This window comes from Tamandua tetradactyla, chromosome 6, assembly GCF_023851605.1.
Source record: "Tamandua tetradactyla isolate mTamTet1 chromosome 6, mTamTet1.pri, whole genome shotgun sequence".
In the NCBI taxonomy this organism is placed as follows: domain Eukaryota; kingdom Metazoa; phylum Chordata; class Mammalia; order Pilosa; family Myrmecophagidae; genus Tamandua; species Tamandua tetradactyla.
In genome coordinates, this window is record NC_135332.1 from 170,967,377 (window position 1) to 170,990,116 (window position 22,740).

Sequence of the window (22,740 nt, forward strand, 5' to 3'; positions counted from 1 at the left end):
CTCAGAAAGACTGAATACCTTCCCCCAGGACTCATTCAGTAAGCAACAGAACAAAAATTTTAATCCTGACATTTTCAGATCCAAGACCCTTCTTCTTTCCATTAGCTATTTCCAATTCATTCATTTAACAAATTGTGGTGGTTTGAAGCTGTGATGTACCCTAGAAAGGTGTCATGTTCTTTTAATCCATTCTGTGGATGCAGACATATTGTAAGTGTGACCTTTTGATTGGGCTATTACAACTGAGGAGTTACCCCAACGTGGGTCTTAATCCTTATACTGGAGTAGGAAGAGATGAAAACCAGAGAGAGCTCAGAGAAGCCCCAGAGAAGCTGAGAGACAAGGGCATACCCATATGTTCTGGTTTGCTAGCTGCTGGAATGCAACACACCAGAGACGGATTGGCTTTTAATAAAAGGGGATTTATTTTGTTGGTTCTTCAGAGGAAAGGCAGCTAACTTTCCACTGAGGCTCTTTTCTTACGTGGAAGGCACAGGATGTTCTCTGCTGGTCTTCTCTCCAGGCCCCTGGGTTCCAACAACTTTCCCCGGGGTGACTTCTCCAAAGGCCTGGGCTGAGCTGCAAGTGCCGAGATGAGGAATGCTGAGCTGCTAGACTGTGCTACATTGCGTTCTCTCATTTAAGCACAAGCCAATTAAGTTAAACGTCACTCATTGCAGCAGACACGCCTCCTAGCCAACTGCAGATGTAATTAGCAACAGATGAGATTCACCTACCATTGGCTCATGTCCACAGCAACAGAACTAGGTGCTTTCACCTGGCCAAGCTGACAACTGAATCTAACTACCACACCATAGAAGCTGGGCAAGGAAGCCATTAAAGCCAGAAGCTTTCTTTGGAACAAAGAAACCTGGGAGAGGAGGATGAGCAGAGGCTGGCCATGTCCCTCCCCATGTGACAGAGGTGTCCCAGATGCCAGCAACCTTTCTATAGCAAAGGTATCATCCTATTGATGGCTTAATTTGGACATTTTCACAGACTTAGAACTGTCAATTTATAAACTAATAAATCTCCATTGTAAAAGCCAACCCATTTCTAGTATATTCCATTCTGGCAGCTTTACCAAAGTACAACACAAATATTTGCTGATTCTGAGCAGTTACTAAGTGCCAGGCACCCTGCTAGGTAGCAGAGATACCAAAATGAAAAGACTATCTTCAGACACTACAGTCTAATAAAATAAACCACCTTCCTAGGATGACACAAACCTTCCATTTGTATATATGCATACAATTCACACACCTACAAATTATGTATATAATGATTTAAGAGGAACATAAATTGTACCATATTTGGTTCATTTTACAATGTGGGTATGTTTAGTCTCACTTAAACCCTTTGTAACTTTTATTTTTATTGTTATCTTAAATATTTCAAACTTACATATAATTACAGACAACAAGAGAACAAGCACGCATGGAGCACGTACTCCCAAGATCTAACAAATGCTAACATCCATCATGTCCAATATTCCTGAGTGCTTTGCAGTTGGGATGAGGCTTGGCAGCCCGCCAGGAGCCCAGGACAATGTCTTCTCCATCTTCACTGCCCACGCCTACCTCCCCGGGCCTGGAGAACTGTAACCCACACTCGCCTCCACTTTAGCAATCCATCCCCTTTCTCTCTGAATGGAACTCAGCATGGTGAGAGACGGCATTAAAGTTCACTTTTGCTTTACTCAGCGCCAGTGAGTTTTGTTTTGTTTCTTTTCTGTGTTAAGACAAAGGATCTGTTCCAGACTCAGCTTTGGGGTTGGCCAGTGACCAGACAAAGACACATGCTCCCCGTCACACGACGGCTTTAACAGCAAAAGCTCCATTTGTTGAAGCCCTGGTGCGCACTTAACCCATTTAACATTTTATGCCATTTGTCATTCAGCAGCCCTGTGAGATGCATGGTGTGGCCCTGAGTTACAGACAGGACACTGAAGAGTCCAGGTGTTCCAAGCTTACCCGGGGTCACGTGCCCTCAGCACGTGGGAGGGGGGTTATTTACATGTGCATCTGTCAGGCTCCAAAACCTCAAAAATAAACCCTTGAAAAAAATAAGTAAGCATAGTATAGATTGCCTTTCATTTTACATGTCTGGTTGATTTCCCACATGTTTCAGATGATCAAGGTTGAGAGGTAAACGACACCCAAATTACTGAGGAAGCTTAGGACCACCTTACTCAGATGGATGCTGCTTTATGGCAAGGCCTTATATCTCCAGGCGTGTTTTTGTAACTTAGATAGAGGAGGGGTGCACAGGGCCGTCTTTACCTGCTGTCTTAGGTCAGAGCCCTCACCACAGAGCCCAAGTCAGGAAGGGGTCCCGGGGCATGTGATACACTGAGGGAGGGCTCTCCGGAGAGAGGAAGTGTGAGAAGCAGGAGAGGGAGCCAAGTGGGGCTGGTTCTCAGCTGGAGCAGAGCCTCAGCCGGATCCCACGGGGAGCTCAGGAGTGTGAAATACAACCACCGAGTGTTTCCCACTTCGAGGCAAGGCAACCTGCCTCTGTACCCTCCCAGCCAGGTCGCTGGCTGCCAAACCCCTTCATGGGGTGATTTTTCAGAGAAAGGGCAGCTATGAAAAATCACATTCTCCCAGGTGTTGGGGATTTGTACAGGGGTTAGGTAAAGGAAATTGGAGCTGTGTGCCAACATTCTGGCTTCATTCCCCTCCAGTATTTGAAAAATTGACTGATGAGGCCCAAAAAATAGCATTTGCATTTCCAAAGATAACCACAAAAGAAGAGTTAAAAGGTTTGAATTGGAACCAAAGAACATCCACTATCTTTCAGATGACTGGACACACTGCAACAGGTGTTTAAACAAAGAGACTGAAACAGAAAAGCTGGGATTAAATCGTTAATCTCTACTGCCACTTGTAAAACCATTACATTAATGTGAGGGAGCATTTTCAGAAACGTCTGTTGTGCTTTCTGAGGTTGTCTTCACCCGGACCCATCACCAGCCTCGAGATTACTGATCTTAAGGCACTTGGGAGACAAAAATATAAATTCCATTGACTTTCTGTAGGAGAGGACTGTCTGCTCCCTTTGATCTGGGACAGAAGAAGCATTCAGAATACATTGCTGCAAATAAATGGAATTTTTCAGCTATTTGAATTGCTATTCACCCCTGAAAACTTCATTTTATCACAAGTTCTGGTTAATACTAGTTTCTGTGCTCGAGGAATCTCCCCAAACACAGAGGCAGAAGATTCAGGCACCCAGCAAAGACTGTTTCAGAGACAAAATTCCTGAAAGAGGTCTTAAGTACTCATGTCCTCAATGCTGTGTTAAAGGACTGCCCTTTAACACAGCAGGCAGGCCAGGGGCAGGGCAGGGAGGTTCTGCTCAGGTCAGAGGGATGGCTGCCTCTCACTGGCTGTGTGCCTATAAGTAAGTCATGTAGCCTCTCTGAGCTGTTGGTTCACGTCTCTAAAATGGGTTTAGAAATGCCCCCTTGCCCAGAGGGCAATTGTGAGGGTTACCTGAAGATTAATTTATGTGAAAGCGCTATATAGAACAGTGCTATGCAAATGAAGTATAATTGAGAATGATTTCTTTTTAGTGGAATGCCTGAAAATCTAAAATTAAATCTATGGTAGGGAGAATTCTAAGGTGGCCCCCAAGATTCTCACCCCCTTTTAATTATCCCCTTTCCTTCAGTGTGGGCAGGACCCATGAATATGATGGAATTGCCTCTCCAGTGATTATGTTACATTCTGTAAGACCCTGCCTTAACAGGTTAGAGAGGGTCTCCTGCTGGTTTTCACCTGAATGTGGCCTTTAGAAGCTAAGAAGGACCCCCAACTGATGGCCAGCAAGAAAATGCAGACCTCAATCCTTCAACAGCAAGGATCTGAATAAATTTGGAAAATCCTGGGCTCCACATAAGGATACAACTCAGCCAAAATCTTGATCTAAGCCTTGTAAGAGCCAGGGCAGAGACTCCATTTACACTGGCCCATCTGTCTGACCTCTAAGAAAATAAATGGATATTGTTTTAAGCTGCTAAATTTGTGATAATCAGCCATTGAATACTAATGTACAAATGGCCATCCTGAAATAGTGGATTAAAAACTTCCAAAATCTACTTCTCCATAAAAGCCATGAGAACAGTGGTGAAAACTATCAAAATCACCTTTTTCAGAACTCTGGAAATTCACCAAAAGTTTGCGACAATCCAGGAGCATTTATTCAAGAAAAATAGCTGACTCTCAGTAAGGATAGTGAACCCTATGACATTTTAACTTGACTTTTTCCTACTTCCTTTCTCCAACTCTAGAAGCCAACAGATTCACAACTACAGCTGTGAAAAACAGCAGCTTAGGAAAAATGGGTTTGGACTTCCCCAGAAGCCATAACTCAGTAGAATTGTTACTATTTGGCCTGTCTGATGGTTCAATTAAATGTTCCCTTCTCAGGGCTTGTCCTAATTTGATCTAACTCAAAGCTCTCTTTGTGAAGAGCCCTATCCACAGGGTATTTGTCAGATACCATCAGTGTCAGCTATGTTACACTGCAGCTGCCTAAGGCAGTGTTACCAAATGGGGCTGTCAAGAGGTTGAGAAAAGCTTAAAAAGGAAGACTGGGGAAGGGATGTGCATAGGGGTCTTTGAAAAGCTCAGGCACATTTCTGGAATCTAGAAGCCCAGGTCCACGCACAGGCTACTTTGAGAAGGTCCTAATTTCCCACCTCTGGCTTACTTTGAGGCTCTACGTGAGCAGGAAGTTAAAGCTAAGGCAGAGTTATAAGCTGCCTGCTAGAGCATCGAAAACATACTTCAACATACAGAGAACCCTTCAAAAGGCTGCAAGATTATTAGTTCAAAGCATTTTGGGGAAGTCTCTGTCTAATCATTAGCTAACAACTAAAGTAAATAGAGACTTCAGTAGGCACACATGATAAATAAACACAGACTTTGCAAAATTAATTCATGAAAGTAAAAAACAAACAAACAGGAGCAGCAACAACAGCAAACTCTGGGGACAGAGGAGACTCTGATTTCCAGAGTTGACACATATTATTTTAAATGCCCAGCTTTCATCAACAAGAGCAATTGAAAAATACAAGACATGCAAAGAAATAGGAAACGAAGGCCCATATATATGGTGTTCTAGATTGCTAGCTGCTGGAATGTGATATACAAGAACTGGAATGGCTTTTCAACAGGGGAATTTAATAAGTTACACATTTACAATTTCAAGGCAAAGAAAACATCAAAATTAAGCAAGTCTATAAAAATGTCCAAATTAAGACACCAACAAGAGGTTACCTTCATTCAAGAAAGGCCACTGAAGCTTAGGGTGTCTCTCTCAATGGGAAAACCACATTTCAAACATGGTGATGTCTGCTAGCTTTCTCTCCAGGCTTCTTGTTTCATGAAACTACCTTTTACAAAGAAGTTTTCCTTTTTCATCTCCAAAGGTCTCTGGCTGTGTGGACTCGCATGGTTCTCTGGTTTGGAAAACTGTCATGGTTTTCCAAAAAATGTCTCCTCTTTTAAAGGATTCCAGTAAACTAATCAAGACCCACCTGGAATGGATGGAATCACATCTCCCTCTAATCAAAGGTTAATATCCACAATTGGGCTGTCACATCTCTGTGGGGATAATCTAATCAAGTTTCCAACCTACAGTACTGAATAGGGATTAAAGGAAAGGCTCCTTCCATAAGATAGATCGAGATTAAAACATGGCTTTTCCAGGGCACACAATCCTTTCAAACCAGCACACATGGGAAAAAAGCACTCAATAGAAACTGTCCCTGAGAAGCCTAGACATTGAACTTTCTAGACAAAGACTTTAAATCAGATATTTAAAATATGGTCAAAGAACTAATGGAAACCATATCTAAAGAAGTAAAGAAAGCATGAGAACAATCGTCTCTAATTAGAGCATATCAATAATAAGAAATTTTTAGAAAAAAAAAAGCAAACCAAATAAAAATTCTGGAGTCAAAAGTATAAAAGCTGAAATAAAAAATTTATTAGAAGGGCTCACCTGCAGACTTGACCAGGCAGAAGAAAGAATCAGTGGATTGACTGAAGACAGGTCAATTGAGATTACCCACTATAAGGAATAAAAAGAAAAAAGAATAAAGAAAAATTAACAGAGCCTCATAGACCTAAGGGACATAATTCTATGAAGCTAGTGTTACCTTGATACCAAAAACCAGAAAAAGGCACCACAATAAAACAAAACCACAGGCCAATTTCCCTTATCATACAGATGAAACATCCTCAAAAACCAAACAAAACAAAAAAACAGCAAACCAAATCTACTAACATTTAAAAAGGATCATATACCACGAGTGAGTGGAATTTATCTTAGGAATGCAAGGTTGACTTAACATAAAAAAACATTAATCCAATAATATACCACATTAATAAAGTTCAAAAACCACATGAACATCTCAAGTGTATAAAGTACATTCGACAAAATCCAACATTCTTTTATGATAAAAACACTCAACAAGCTAAGAATTGGTGGGCAAGGAAAATTCCCTCAACCTGGTAAAAAGCATTTACAAAAAAACACCATAGCTGATATCATAATGATGAAAGCCTGAAAACTTTCCCCCTCAGATCAGTAAAATGAAAAGGATGTCCACTATTGCAACTTCTATTCAACATTGTGATGCAGTTTCTAGCCTGGGAAATTAAACAAGAAAAAGAAATAAGAGATACATTGATTGAAAAGTAAGAAATAAAACTATCTCTACTTGCAGATGATATGAAGTTAGAGAAAATCTGAAGGAATCACTTGAAAATACTCGAACTAATAAATGAGTTCAGAAGTTTGTAGGATACAAAATCAATATGTAAAAATCAAATGCAGGGGTGCAAGGTTGAATTCTTCAGTGGTAGAATTCTCACCTGCCATGCAGGAGACTCAGGTTTGATTCCAGGCCCATGCACTTCCCAAATAAACAATCAAACAAACAAACAGAAATTCAACAAATGATGCTGCAATAAGGGGATACTCACATGGAAAAAGAATGAAAAAAATTCAAATATATTTCTACACATTCGCAATGAATGATCTGAAAATGAAATTAAGAAAGCAATTCCATTTGCAATAGTATCAAAAATAGCAAAATACTTAGAAATCAATTTAGTAAAATAAGTGTAAGACTTGCATGCTAAAAAATACAAAACTTTATTGAAATAAATTAATGAAGACCTAAATAAATGTAAAAATATCCCACATTCATGGATTGGAAGTCTTAATATTGTTAAGATGGCAATACTCCCCAATTTGATCTACAGATTCAAGGCAACTCCTATCAAAATTCCAGTCGGCTTTTTTTTTTTTTTTGCATAAATTGACAAGCTGATACCAAAGTTTATAAGATGGAAAAGAGACCCCAAATGACCAAAACAATCTTGAAGAGAAACACAGTTGGAGAACGTATACTTTCCAATTTTAAAACCTATAACAACAAAGCTACGCTAATCAAGATAATGTAGAACTGACATAAAGATAGGATAGACATATACATCAATGAAATAGAATTAAGAGCACAGAAAGAGACCTTTAAATTTATGGTCAACTGATTTTGAACAAGGATTCCAAGACCATTCATTGAGGAAAGAATATCTTTCCAACAAATGGTGCTGAAACAGCCAGATATCCACATGAAGACGAATGAAATTGGACCCTCTACCTCACATCACATACAAAATTAACTGAAAATTGATGAGAGACCTAAATGTAAAAGGTAAAGCTATAAATCTCTTTTGAGAAAACTTTGGACTAAATAATGATGACCTTGGATTAGGCAATGGCTTCTTACATATGACACTGTCAAAGTACAAGAGACAAAAGAAATAAGACTATTGTACTTCATCAAAAGTTAAAACTTTTGCACTGCAAAGAACATGCAAAGAGTGGCATCATTCTTAATAGCCAAACAGCAGGCGCAATCCAAATGCTCTACAACTGATGAATGAATGGATACGCAAAATATGGTATATCCATACAATGGACCATCATTCAACCATGAAAAGAAATGTAATACTGATACATGCTACAACATAGATGAGCCTTGAGAACATTTTGATAAGTGAAAGAAGTGAGACACAAAAGAGTACATTTCTATGATTCCACTTATATGAAATGTCCAGAATAGGCAAATTCTTTTCTATTCTGATGGAAAATAGATTTAGTGATTTCCAGGGACTGGTGGGAGGGAGGAATGTTGAGCAACTGCTAAGGTATACAGAGTTTCTTTCTGGGGTGATAAAAAAAATTCTGGAATTAAATAGTAGATGATTGCACAACCTTATGAATACACTAAAAACCACTGACTTGTGCACTTTAAAAGGGTGAAATCTATGGCATGCCGATTATATCTCAATGAAGCTGTTATTTAAAAAGAAAACTAATATAAAGCTCATTCGTGTAAAATATTTATCCCATTCTCATCAAAGTTCACCTTCTAGCTATTGTCAATCATTTGCAACCAGTGGGAATTTTGACAGGTCTGGATGAAGATGTGGTTGAGTACACAGGTGTAAGAGGGGAAAGACAGAGAGATCCTTGAAGAAAAATGTAGAATTATCAACCTTATGGTTTTCCTTAGGAAGTTAAAACTAGCATTTGCTACTAAAGAGCTAAAAACTGACAGCAAAAACAGGACTAACCATCCTAAGAAACCTGAACAACATTGAGTAAATATTTATCGGGAGGCTATAACTAACTATGTGTTGTTATTCATCTGACCTCAGAAGAGCTCTTGGATGTCTGATCCCACCTACGGCCTGCAGGGCTTACTTAGAGTATGATGTGCCACTTCTGGCTTCATCAACTTTACTGGACAAATATTTGTATAGTCCTACTTTTTGCCAGACATGTACTTTACATTTCATTTCTGCCTGAACCTTAAGCCTATAGGATTCCTGGGTCCATTTTACACATGAGGGAACATCCATATCTTGCCCAAGGTCATAGAAACAGGGTCTAGACTTCAGTCTGTATCTGAGAACTCTAAGGCATATGCTGCTCTCATTTTTATCATTCTTTTAGGGTTTCTATGTTCTGAAAAGGGATGCAGGTGGAGATTTTGGAGGGATAGGATAATAAGCCTGGCTCACTGAGGTGAGGCTCCTTTATATCTGGGTTTATATTTTGGTTCAACTCCCAAATTGAAAGTCAGATGAATCTGAAAGGCTAATGCTGGGCAACAAATCACCCCAAAACTCAGTGACTTAAAACAATAAACATTTATTTCTCACCCACAGATCTGAGGGTCAGCTACAATTTGGCAGTACTTAGGTGGACTTCAGATCCCAATCTGCAGATTGTGTTTAGGATCAGGCCACATGTTTCCATATTCTCCTTGCATCACAGACTGCCCAGGGTATGCTCTTCTTATGGAGGTTATGAGAAAGAGCCAAGCCATGTGGTGTGAGCACATTTAAGTCTCATATCACACCTGTTAACATTCTACTGACCAAAGTATGCAATTTGGACAAGCCACCAATGATGTGGCATGGTAATATACTTACTTGGCTTACATAGGTGCCTGTAAGATCACAGGGTAGAGAGAGAAAATGAAGAATGGAGAGCCATAATCACATCTATCACAGCAACCCAGGACTAGATGGAGCTACTTGTCTTCCCTTCCTTCCCTTAACGTTTATTGTAATAACAAATACATAACTCAAAATTTCCCATTTTAGCCACTTTCATGTGAACAATTTAATGGCATTAATTACAGTCACAATTTTGCTGCCATCAAACCTCCATTACTCAATCTTTGGCATCACCTCATATTATGCTGTTTTGATATTAAAAGTCTGTAAGCCAAAGATGGGCAAACTACATCTGCAGGCCAAATCCAGGCACTACCTATCTTTGTAAACATGGTGTTACTGGAACACAGCTACCCTCCTGCATTTAGATGTCATCTATGGCTGCCTTCATGCTGCAATGGCAGAGTTTGGTCATTGTGACAGAGGCCCATGGTCTGCAAAGCCTAAAATATTTACTCTCTGGCCCTTTTCAGAAAAAGTTGGTCAATTTCCTGCTCTAGGATATATTGTAATTTATGAGGCTTACCAGACAAACAACAGGAATAACAAACATTTTTGCCCTAGTTCTTGTTATGCTCAGGCTCTTCTTTCCAAGAGCAGTAGGGCACATCTACCTCAGTATTCTGGGACCTCTGGCCAGTTATATGAACTCTTTGAGTCTCAGTGTCCACAACTCTAAAACAGGGATAATAATCACATATGCTAGATCAGGATGCCGTGATGATGACGCTCTTAGAACACTACCTGGCACATAATAACTTTGTAATTAATGTTAGAAATTATTCTAAGTGCCTTTACCTTATTATTTCTGCTAATCTTTACAATAATCTTATAAGATGGGTCTCATTGTCTCTGTTCTACAGCGGAGAAAGCTGATTCTTAGCAGGATTAATACATAGGAAAAATATAAAGGGGAAAAGGTATTTGTTATGGGTTGAATTGCTTCACCCCTACCCCCATCCCACTCCCCCCAAAAAAGATAAGTTCAAGTCCTAACACCCCATTCTGTGAGTGTGACCTTATCTGGAAATAGGGACTTGAAGATGTTATGAGGTAAAATGAGGGCAAATTGGAGTAGGATGGGTCCTAATCCAACATGACTGGTGTTCTCATAAGAAGAGAAGTGGACACAGACAGAGTCCCAAGAGGAGACACCAAGTAACAACCGAGGCAGGGAGCTTATGAATTACCAACAAGCCGACCTCCAGAAGCCGGGAGAGAGGCATGGAACAGACTCTCCCCGACAGACCACAGAGAGAGCAGGGCCTTCCCATGCCTTGATTGTGGGTTTCCAGCCCCCAGAACCCTAAGGCAATAAATTTTTGTTGTTTTAAGCCACCCAGTTTGTGATACTTTGTTATAGACGCCCCAAGAAACTAAGACAGTGTTTGGACAAGAAGATTCCTTGAGACCTGAGAATTCCTTGTGGAGCTCTTCACACATAGCCATGCACGCTCCACGGAGACTGTGCTGCTATGACATGGTTGTACTAACAGCTTTCTGGAATTGGGTGACCTAAGTTCAATTCTACCCTCCATTACTCACTATCTCTGGGACCTTGGGCAAATTACCTAACTTCTTTGAGTCTTGATTTTCTTATCTGCAAAACAGATGCTTCCTAAACTCATGGAGTTCTGTTTGCATTAAATGATGAAATATATGAAAATAGCATCCCAGAAACAATGCAGATTTGATGATTAGAGCCACAGATGTGGACAGCTTCAATGTCCAACAATAAGTTGTCAATTATGATCAATTTGCATTCAGACAGCTACACAGGCTTAAAATAGAATAAGATAGGTGTATATTGACTGTCTGGGTACTTTGGGTTCTTATCTTGTTTCTGCCACGTACTGTGTGGCATTAGGCAAATGAGTTAACCTGTCTGAGCCTCAGTTTCCCCATCTTAAAATGGAAATAAAAGCAGTATCTATTTTACAGTGTTGTCATGAGGATTAAAAAATACAGTCTATACAAGATGCTTAAAATATTCCCAGTGCTTAGCAAGCACAGAATAAATATTAGCTACTATTATATTATAATTCTAGTTGGAAGGAAGGAAGATAGGAAGGATGGAAGGAAGGCAGGTTAACTAGCTAACTTCTGGAAAGAGTAAGAAGCTGTTACTAATGGTTATCTCTGGGGAGTGAAGATGGGAAGTAAGAGGGGGAAGGCTGCTACTCTCCCTTGACACCCTTCTGTACTGTTAGAAATGAACCAATCCCCAAAGTATTAGCTCTCCCTTTAATGAAGAAAAGCCCTTATGATGGCTGAGAACCTTCCAGCTGCTAAGCCCTGGTGCTTTTCAGTTGGGCCATGTGTTTATAGCAGCTAAAATAGCTTCATACTGTTCGGTAAATAGCTGAGCCCTTGCCCTGCCACCCACCCACCATGATCCAGCAAGTTAAGGGTTGACCGTTGGCCTGCTGGAGTCCTCTTCCAGGTACTTACAGGATTCTCCTTTTCCAAATGATGAAAGCCAGATTACTTATTCATGCCTTGCCCAACAACTTGGAGCTTGTAAGCGGAGTGTGCCCAGTTCCCAAAGCCATGCTTGCTTTCACTGGCCCACTTTTCTTCCCTCTCTAAAAACATCTGTAGCTCTATTTCAAAAAATTATTTTCCAAAAGCTTGTCTTACCATCTATGTAGGTTCCCTTGTCTCAAGCATTTCAACAGTTTTGAGAAAAGTGCCGAGTTATCAACTCTGTGAATAATTAACAAGTTGAGTTTGATCTCTGGTTAAAAGTGACCACTGAACTTGACTGCTTCACCTTGAACAAAAGAACAGGGAAATTTCCACCTCTATAAGCACTTTTCAATGTCCAGGAAGTCAGGGTAGCCAGAAGAATCATTCTAAACTCACTTAGCTCCTCCTCTGAGAGGTGAAGGAGCTGCCTATTTTGGTTTGGTCAAGCTGCCAGAATGCAATATATCAGAACTGAGTTGGCATTTACAATGGGGATTTATTAACTTACAATTTACAGTTCTAAGGGCATGAGAATGTCCAAATCAAACCAACAATAGGATGATACTTTCTCTGAAGACTGGCTACCGGCAAGCTTGGGCTCCTCTGTCACATAGCAAGGCACATGGTAACGTCTGCCATTCCTTCTGTCCCAGGTTTTGTTGCTTCTAGCTTCTGGCTTCAGTGGCTTCCTCTCAGCAACTCTGGGGCTTTTTCTTTGAGCATCTCTTATTTCCATCTCTAAGCTTCTGTATGTGTTTCATACTCTTATAAAGGACTCCAGAAGAGGATTAAGACCTACCTGGAATAGGTGGGTCACATCTCAATTGAAATAATCTAATTAAATGGTCCCACCTACAATAGGTCTACACCCCACAGGAAGAGATGAATTTAAGAACATACTTCTCTGGGGTCCATAAAGGCCACCAAACCATTTCACTGCCCAAGGTCACAAATGGCTGAACCAGGCTCAGAAACAAGAACTCTGACTCCAAGGAGACTGAAAGTGGTTTTGAAAGTTGAAGGGTCTCTTGTTTAAGCCATTATTAGCCATGTGACCATGGGCAAAGTTACTTAATTCCCTCTCTGGGCTTCCTTCCTCATCTATAAATAGGGGTGATCATATTTACTGGCCCCTGAGTAAACACTCTATAGTGATTGTTGACATATTATGGTAGTCACCAACCCAACAAAATGCACGAGATAGAGCCGCAGCCAGAGCCATAGGTCCCAGCTCTGCCAGGAATGTACCTGTTTGTTGAATTCTGGGGCTATCCAGGGGGCTCCTAGCAGAGAGGCCAGGTGGCCAGGAAGATAGCGGGGCAGATGCTATGGTGGTGATGGTGGAGTTTTAGCAGTATTTACCAAACTGCTAGGAAAGTGTTTCAATACTTTACAAGCAGTACAGCTACACCAATGACCACAGGCTGGGTATGGGTCCTTTCCAACACAAGTTTGCATTTCTAGGAGAATTTTCTCTGTTTTTGGCACTGTGGCTAAACTTCTCAGATGATTTCACATAACTCGCACAAACTCCCAGTTAGAAGGTGCTATTTCCAGGCCCATTTTTCAGATGAGAAAACTGGGTCACCAAAAGTTAGTAAGGCTAGTTCAAGTAGTGCTCTGAATCCAAGCAGGCATTTGGCAGAGCCAGACTCTAAGCCACAATGGCAGAGAGGAGTAAATCCTGGGCAGTAAGGCAAAATGGAAGCTGAGACATGGGTAGCACAGCATAAATAAGAGTGCGGGACTGAAGGACAGTTCAAATGAGGAACACAAAAGAGCAGTGAGACATCCAGAGTCTTTGGGTGGAAATGATGTTCAAATCATTTATCCCACTTGTACTTTACAAATGGAATAAAATGTTAATACAAGGTGAATCTGCACAGAAGGTAGAGAGGTCCTTCACACTATTCTCATTCATTCAAGTATGTCTACTAAGACGTTTAAGGGAAAAACAAAACAAAACACAAACCTCTTTGCAAGCCAGGCCCCTATCTTCCTCCAGCTTTATCATTCCTCTCAAATGGGTTGTTCAATTTCTTGCCCTCACTGATTGATTTTTCAGGGTAATATAGGGACCACTGAAGAAGATCAGTCTAATGTTCTATCTGCCCAGCTTTCAGCAGCACTGCAGAAAACTAAGGAGAAGACTTTGGGATTATACAATATGAAAAATGCTTGCAGATAAGAATGCTTGTAACTGGAATGTAGCAGAAAGAGCTTCAGGACCAAGAGGCAGATAATGGTGGATTGAACTCTGGTTTGTGGGTGATCTTGGGTGAGTCATTACTTCATCTGTAAAATGGGAATCACAGTGGCAACCTGTTAGGTTATGCTGAGCATTGAATGAAATACTGTTCAAAAGGTCCCAAGCATGGGATCTGGCATGCAGTATGCACTCAATGGACATTTTCTCTCCCCTTCTCTGAGGCTCAATTTTCAAACCCATTAAATGAGGATAGCAATACCATAAGGAGTGGATTTAAAGAGCAAATGCAATAACCTGTGAGTGCATCATGTTACAAATGAGTGTTGTTATTACTGCTAGAGATGAAGAAGGTGATCTTTCAACTTGACCTTTCAACATCCCTTTGCTCCTAACCACATCCTACAGTTGAAAGTGTCGCACCATCTTTATTACTTTCCAATTACTTCTGGTTCTTTAATCCAACTTCTCCAACAAGCACACAACTCCTCAACCATGATTTACACCTCTGAACACAATTCCTATGTTCCTAATGTGCCTATCCTGGGCACCAAACACTTGATGAAGGCTGCTGATGAGACCACCCGTTCTCTTCATTCTTGGGTATCCTTTTCTCCAACAGCAACCTGCTTTCCACCAAGTTAACTTCTCCACTGCTTACTTTCCAGGTTAACTTCTCCACTGCCTACTTTCTTAGGTCAGAAATATTTTTGATTTTTTGGACTCCCTCCCCTGCCCCATAATTGATCAGCAAGTCTACCTAGAGAATGTACCTCAAATTTGTCTATGCTCTTTCCCTGTTATTACCCTAGTCCCAGGTATCATTTTCTATTCCAAAGCTGCTTAAGAAGTCCCTGATTCCCACTCTTGCTCCCCCTCACCTAATAAAAACATCCTTTCTCCATAGTGCAGCGAGTGAACTTTAGAATCACAGATCAGATCCTGTCACACCCCTGCTTAAAATCTTTCAATAATTTCCCATCTTATTTACAATAAAATTCACATGCTGCTGTGAAAAATCAAAGAACTATATGATATGGGCCTGAGCTGTGTTCATTAATCAGCAGATACATATTGAGTATGTGATCATTGGGGGGGGGGGGGCAGGGTGTAGAATTCAGAATAAAATAAAATAGGTGGAAATCCCTCTTCTCAAGGAACTTATTTTTCAGTGCAACCCTAGCCTCAGAAATATATTTTACATCCTGTTCCAGGGCACACATAAGTATTTGTCAACACAACAAAAATTCGTTAAAATTTTAACTCATTAAAAAAAAAAAAACTTACCATTAGTACAAATAATAGAGTAAGAATCATAACAAAAGTTTTAACTGTTATGAGCCTTACTAAATATATTGGTGATACACTCTGGTATTTTCTTATTGTCCTTCACTACAGAAAAAAACCCATCTAGTTATGGAATACTAAATTGATTTCCTGACCCCATAAAGGGATGTGGCCTACAGGGTGAAAAAATGGTTTTAGCTGGGCCTTCTGTTGTAAGTTCCTGGCTGCTGTGACAAATGCCACACAATGAATAGCTAAACAACGGGGATTTATGGACTCACAGTTTTGGAGGCTGGAAGGCTTGCCTCTTCCCAGGGTGGGTAGCATTCTGACTGGCCAGCAATCCCTGGGTTCCTCGGCTTTTCTGTCACATGGCAACGTCCTTTCCTTTTCCCCTCCTTTCTCTTTTCAGTTCCTTTGACTTCCAGCTTTTCGGCTCCTTCCCATGGCTTTTTCTCCATAAGGTCGCCAGTAAGGCCACCCTCACTCAGGTGGGCCTCACCTTATCTAAAAATAACATCTTCAAAAAGCCCTATTTGCGATGCGCTCAGACCCACTGCAATGTAAGAACATGGCTGGGGTATGTAATGCAATCTGCTACACCTCCCACTTTCTACCTTATGACCGCGAGCAGTCACCCAACAACTATTTGAGAGTTGTTTTGTCAACTCTCAAATAGTGAGAAGGCCTTGTTATTGGATGAATATATTAACTGAATGCATATGGCGCAAACCTGGTGTATGGAAGGATCCATACAGGCCCATATTCTCTCAGGTCAGTCTATTTCATGCCCACTTTATTACTAGTCCTTGAACACACCACCTTGGGACACTTGCAAATCCTCTTCCCTCTTCCTGGTGCTCCTTTCCGCCAGCACTTTGCTTGACTGTCTCTTTCTCATCATTTAAATCTTGGCTTAAACGTCCCCTCCTCGAAGAGACCTGCCCAGTCTGAATAACTAGATGCTGACCATATTTTAAGTCACTGTTTCAATTCTCTGTTTGACTTGAGATATTTTCTTCTTGATTAATTTTCTGATTGTCTCCTGTGGTAGTTAGATTCAGTTGTCAACTTGGCCAGGTGAAAGCACCTAGTTCTGTTGCTGTGGACATGAGCCAATGGTAGGTGAATCTCATCTGTTGCTAATTACATCTGCAGTTGGCTAGGAGGCGTGTCTGCTGCAATGAGTGACGTTTACCTTAATTGGCTTGTGCTTAAATGAGAGAACGCAATGTAGCACAGCCTAGCAGCTCAGCATTCCTCATCTCAGCACTTGCAGCTCAGCCCAGGCCTTTGGAGAAGTCACCCCGGGGAAAGTTGTTGGAACCCAGGGGCCTGGAGAGAAGACCAGCAGAGACCATCCTGTGCCTTCCACGTAAGAAAAGAGCCTCAGTGGAAAGTTAGCTGCCTTTCCTCTGAAGAACCAACAAAATAAATCCCCTTTTATTAAAAGCCAATCCGTCTCTGGTGTGTTGCATTCTGGCAGCTAGCAAACCAGAACATCTCCCCACCAAAATAACTCTCATGAGAATCGTGTCTTTGCCTGTCATTTTCATAGCTCTGACCTCAGCACTAGAAATAGTGCCTGTAGGAACTCAACAAATACTTGTTGAATTAAAAAAAGTTGTGCAGAAAATAAGCCTTTTCAAGGTCAACCAGCATGCAGATGTTAACAAGTTGAAAGATTTTTCTATACAGAAAACAGAGGATTTAGTTGTAGATTCCAGGACCAGCTCTTCCTGTCCTCACTCTCACCTTGGGGTAAGTCAGGAAGCATCTCTACATCTCAGTGTTTTCATTTGTAAAAAGACGACAGCACTTCTCAGGTGAGTTGATTTGTGTAGAAGCACGAGTGCAAAGCCAGGTATACAGTAGGATTTTAATGTATTTTTACTTTCCCACAAAATTTTTTTCTTGGCTACCAAATTCTTGGCTACCAAATTAAAAATAGGTATAGACTTTCATGTGTCCTTTAAAATCCACATAGACAAGTTGGGCAATCCCTGAGGCTGACACTGTCTCATCCATGTAGACAGTCTCAGGACCTGCGACAGAAGCAGGCTGGATGGACACGGAGCAGATGTGAAGCTCAGCTCATATACTCAATAGGGTAAGAACTACCACCAGTGTGATTTCCATTAAACAACTGAACTCACGGTCCAAGCCCCCAGTCTTCCAAAATAGAAGAAAATTCAAACACTATTTCTTGACACTCCCTCCATCCTACCCTGAACCCAGATTTTGGGGAGGCCTCTGCTGCTTTGGGGCTTTGGTTCTGACAGCCCTGTTTTTTCCCATCTCAATCTTGGGGGACGTGGGGTTCTTACGCTAGGTAGGGCACCCTGTGCCTATGACATGGTCTTTTAGGGACTCCACAAAGTCACTCCTCTGTGACCATATCACAGCCTATGCCCTGCCAAGAAGCAGGCCCCACCCAAGGTCTCTTTACCCAAGGCCCAACCACAGTCAATCTCCTCTCTCCTCCCAGCTTGCAGTTTCTCAAGGCTCCTCCCTCCTTCACAGCTCCAGAAATCTCTGGTGGGCTTAGAATACTACAAAAGACAGGGAGAGTGTTTGACATCAGTCTGCATCTGATTTCTGATGCCAAATGAAAAATTACTGGGATGAGGAGTAAATAGGCAGACCCCCAGCTTTTCATCAATGTATACCACTTTGGACACATCTTTACTTTAAGTCCTATCACATTCTTAGCCTTGTTTCTGCATCTCTGTACACACACATACACACACACACACATCAAGGGTTTCATAATTTCTTAAATCCACTGAAAACCCTTATGCAGTAGTTAACTATTACTTGACCATCTCAATCATTTGCAATTAGGTGAGAAATGAAGGAACACCTAGAACAATCATTGCTAAATCCTGGCAATTGAAACTCTACACATTACAGGCATCCTTTTATTCTATCATAAGTAGATACCTATTGAGCACTTGTTCTGTTGCAGGCACTGGGTATGCAGTGATGCTCAAAACAAACAAGTCCCTGCTCTTATAAAACTGATATTCTAATGGGGGAAAACATACAACAAAGAGCTAAAAAAAAAAAACAGGAAATTTTAATTTTGGAAAATTGTTATGAAGGAAATAATGGAGCGTTGTGAAAAAATAACAAGTTTGGATGGATAGCAAAGGACAGTAACATTTATGCTGAGATGTGAAAGACATAAGGAGAATCAAGGACCCTACCATCCAGGGAGAGGAAACCTGGGCATACTTCAGGGCTTTTGGATGGTGTTTTTCAAACTCTGGGTCTTGATCCATTAGTAGGTTGTAAAATCAATTTAGTGGGCACCAATCAGTTTTTTTTTCTCCTAAACAAAACAGAAAGGAGATGGGAATAAACATCAGAGTGCATCACGGTCCAGTTAGGAATTGTCTGGTGAAATTTTAGTTTCAGAAACACACATATACACACACACACATATTTAGTTTCAGAAATTCATATGTATAGGCATTGAGTCGCAATGCTCAACACATTTCTTATTGCAGGTCAGCAATCAGAAAGTCAGAGAAACATAGCTCGAAGGCAAGAAAGACTTTGGTTAGTTTAGGAAAGTGAACAGAAACCTGGGTGGCTGGAAGGTATCCAGCAAGGGAGAGTAATAGTGAGATCAGCATTACAAAGAGGCCAGATACTATAGGCAAATGCGCCCTGTAAGGAGCTGCCATTTCCTTTTAAGCACTATTGGAAGCTGCTGACAAGAGCAAAGCAGTAAGTGCTACACTCTGAATTACATTTTTAAAAGACGGGTCATTTTGGATCCCCTCCACCACTACCTTTTTGTTATTTGTTTTGGTCCACAGATTGTACTCTCTGAAATTCACTGAGCTACTCTAATAATCAAGTGGTCACAATTAGAAATTGAATGATTGCAATGGCAGGAAACCAGTAAGCCACTCATCTGACTTCCTAGAGATACAAATAAGAATAATTCAGGTGGTAAAAATAAAACTCTTACAGAAACTCAAATTAAACATCAATATACATTTTTTTTTAACCTATTGAGTGGGCAACTATTTTCAAATACTTGAGAATACTATTAGCATTACTGTAAATTGGCACAATCTTTTTAGAGGGCCATCTGGCAGTTTCTATCAAAATTTAAATTGCGCATAACCTTTGATCCAGAAATTTCACTTCAACGGCTATAGCTTTCAGAAATACTCACATATATGCCAAAAATAGGGGTAGCAAGATGTTCCTTGGATCTTTGCAATTAGGGAAAAAATGGAGATAGTTTAAATGGGCATCAGAGAGTGGGAAAATAAGAAACAAAAACTTTTTACTATGGAATTCTTGGAAATTCTTTTAAGAAAAAAGAATATTCTGGACAAGTATATACTAATATAAAAGAAAGCCCTTGATTTATTGATGAGCCAAAAAAATGCAGTTGAGTAATAAACACACCATGATCTAATTTAAGTTAAAAAAAATCTGGATAAATAAATGCAGATAAGCATATATGAATGTTCACAGGGGAAAAAAAGTCTAGAAAGGATACTTCATGGCTGGGAGTGGAGCAGGGCAAGAGAAAGCAATGGGGAGCTCCTTTCCTTTTACTTTATACACTTTGGTATTTGAACTTCTTTTATAGCAAGCAGGTGTTATTTTGGAATGTAAAAAACAAAAAAGCATAATAAAATACATTAATTTAAAAATGGTCATAGATGCAAAGCATAGACAAGAGAGGTATTTACCAAGGAGGTAAGAAAAGGATGGTAGCTTTGTGGTGATTTCAATGTCTAGAACTTCACTTCTTCTATCAGGTCAGGCAGAAACCAGAGTCAAATGAAATGATGTAAGTGGTTTGTGTGTGGTGGGGGTGCGTGTGCGTGAATGATATGCTATTTTCCCAAACACCCGAGGCAAAATCATTTTAACCAATTCAAAACCAAACGTTGCACCACCTTTGACAATTTTAACCCTAGGCAAATGAGTTTGGCAGGACCTGCAACAATCGGAAACTCGCCTATGAGATGTTGGTATTGCGTCACTAACACTGGGCCAAATTGAGAAAGGAAAACGGACGGTAACAATAAACAGATCCCTGAACAGATAACCCGCCTTCCAGGAAGAATTCTGGTGATTTGCTCCAGCAGACAAACCTGCGTGGTAGGGGGGAGGCATTATTCCCGCGTTGCAGATGAGTACACGGAGTTCCCAGAGCCCGGCTGGGTCACCTGCCCGGGGGACACAGATCACCAAGCGGAGGGGCGGGGGCGGCAGCGCGGGCTGGCCCCAGTGCCGGGGACACGTCCCACGGGGCTCCCCAGACCCCTCCAAACAGAAAGCGCCCGCCTCAGTCCCCACCCAAAGAAAGGCCGGGCGGTGGTGCTAGGATAGAACACTTTCGCTGCAGTGAAATTAACTTCATTTCAGCGTCTATGATAATTTAACCTTTAACCTGGCTGGCTGACATCTCTATCAGCATTATTAAAAAAAAAAAAGTTACTAAGCAATTTACAGTATTTGCTGTAGTGACAACCCGCCCCCACCCTTTGCCCCACCGTGCTCCACTCTGCAGCCACGTACATGGCAGGTGTGCGTTTAGCTTCTGAAGTAGAGGGTTGGCGAAATGGGAGCAGGATTAGGTCAGAATCATCCTCTGAGACCTCCCCTTACCGCTTAACCTTCCCCCGGGAGCTTCTTCTCCACCCCCGCTGCACCCTCACCACCTGGGGTTCGCTGTCCCTGCTCAGTCTGCTCCCCCGCCCCCACCTAATGCCTGGCGCCCGCCTTCCGCTACCATCACACCTTATCACAAGGCATCGTGCCTGTCTGCCCTCCTCCCCGGGCTGTGGGCACCTGGAGCAGGAGGACCACATGCTCTTCCTCTTGCTAGTCCAGGGGGTAGCACAGTGCCTACCAGGTCTCAATAAACGCTTAAAGAAGGAACAGGCACAGCCCGAACTAGCAACACCATTTGGCCTGGAACATAAAGCAGAAGTCCTGCAGAGAAGGTCTCTTGTGGTTTGATAAGAACAACTGCAAATAGTCCAACTCTCAGCCTGGGGGGAAATGAAATGAAGCGGAGAATGTTTCCTGTCGAGTCCCTGACTTTTCACAACAAAGTGCTCCCTGAAATTGGGGCATATTATCATCATCATCGTCATTAATTTTTTGTATGAACAAGATTTAAGGTGATGGCCAGGGAACCAGCATTCATTAAAACACAGGTAAAGTAACTAGCAACTTCTATAACTATCTCAGGATAAAGCTCCTCTTGCAATCTTGTCATCAACTGCTACGGGAGGCAGGTGCTGGAAGGTAGCTCCCCCCCAAACACAGAAATATAGAAACAGGGTCCAAGTGTGGTGAAAGGACTTGCTCAAAGTTGCACATGATATTGGTGACAGAGCCAGAACTAGAAAGCTAATATGGCCGCGACAGCTGAAGTCCTCCAAGCCTTGTGATGCACTTGGCTTACATTTTCTCAAATAAGCCACCAAAGAGCCCTATGAAGCAGGCACTCCCAATATTCCCAGTTTTAAGAAAGCAAAGTGGCTTAAAGGCACTAATTCACCCAAAGCTAGTTGGGAGTGGGGCCGTGATGGGCCTGGTTCACCTCAGCCAAGGGGGAAAAGATGCCCCAAAAGGGTGGAGAGAAGAGGGGCAGGCATAGTGCCTGGCCCCCGGGAGGGTGGGGATGATGAGGGGAGGGTCCACATCACCCCAGGGCTGGAGGGTGGCATTCACAATGAGGACACAAAATTTCCCCTGGCTGAGCTACTTCTGTTCCTGCCTTGTACCTCCCAGAGCAAGATGGGAGGATTGAGGCAATAACAGTGAAAACATATGTGCTATTGGGATAATGTGCATGCCACGGGCTGGAAGAGCAGAGAGTTCCATTTATTCTCCCATTGGAAGGGAATGGGGGTGTGGCCAAGGGGGTGGCGACCGCCAGAAGAGCTTTCAGTGGTGCCATGGCAGCCTGGGGTGATGAAACCAGAGGTCCTGTGCCAGGCCAGGAACTGCCATCCGCTAGCTGCGTGACTGGGGACAAATCACATGCTTCCTCTATTTCCTCAACTAGAAAAAGAAGATTATAGTAGTATCTGTCCAAAGGTCATTACAATGATTAAAATAAGGGCAAGGTGACCTCATCACCATTAATATCACTACCACACCCCTTCTCACCCTCTTCAGCCATCTGGGACCCAGTATCTTAGCTGTTCTCAGCAAATATTTGTTGAATTAATCAGCAAA

General features: G+C 41.7%; 1 protein-coding gene across 1 annotated transcript in view; it reads right to left on the bottom strand.

The window, feature by feature from the left end:
- LRATD2 (LRAT domain containing 2) overlaps positions 1-22,740 on the bottom strand; it is a 270,001-nt gene that overhangs the window by 238,407 nt on the left and 8,854 nt on the right. The window contains exon 2 of the transcript XR_013178487.1: positions 6,013-6,081. The gene's annotated coding sequence lies outside the window, so the exon portion shown is untranslated. The remainder of the gene's footprint in view (positions 1-6,012; positions 6,082-22,740) is intronic.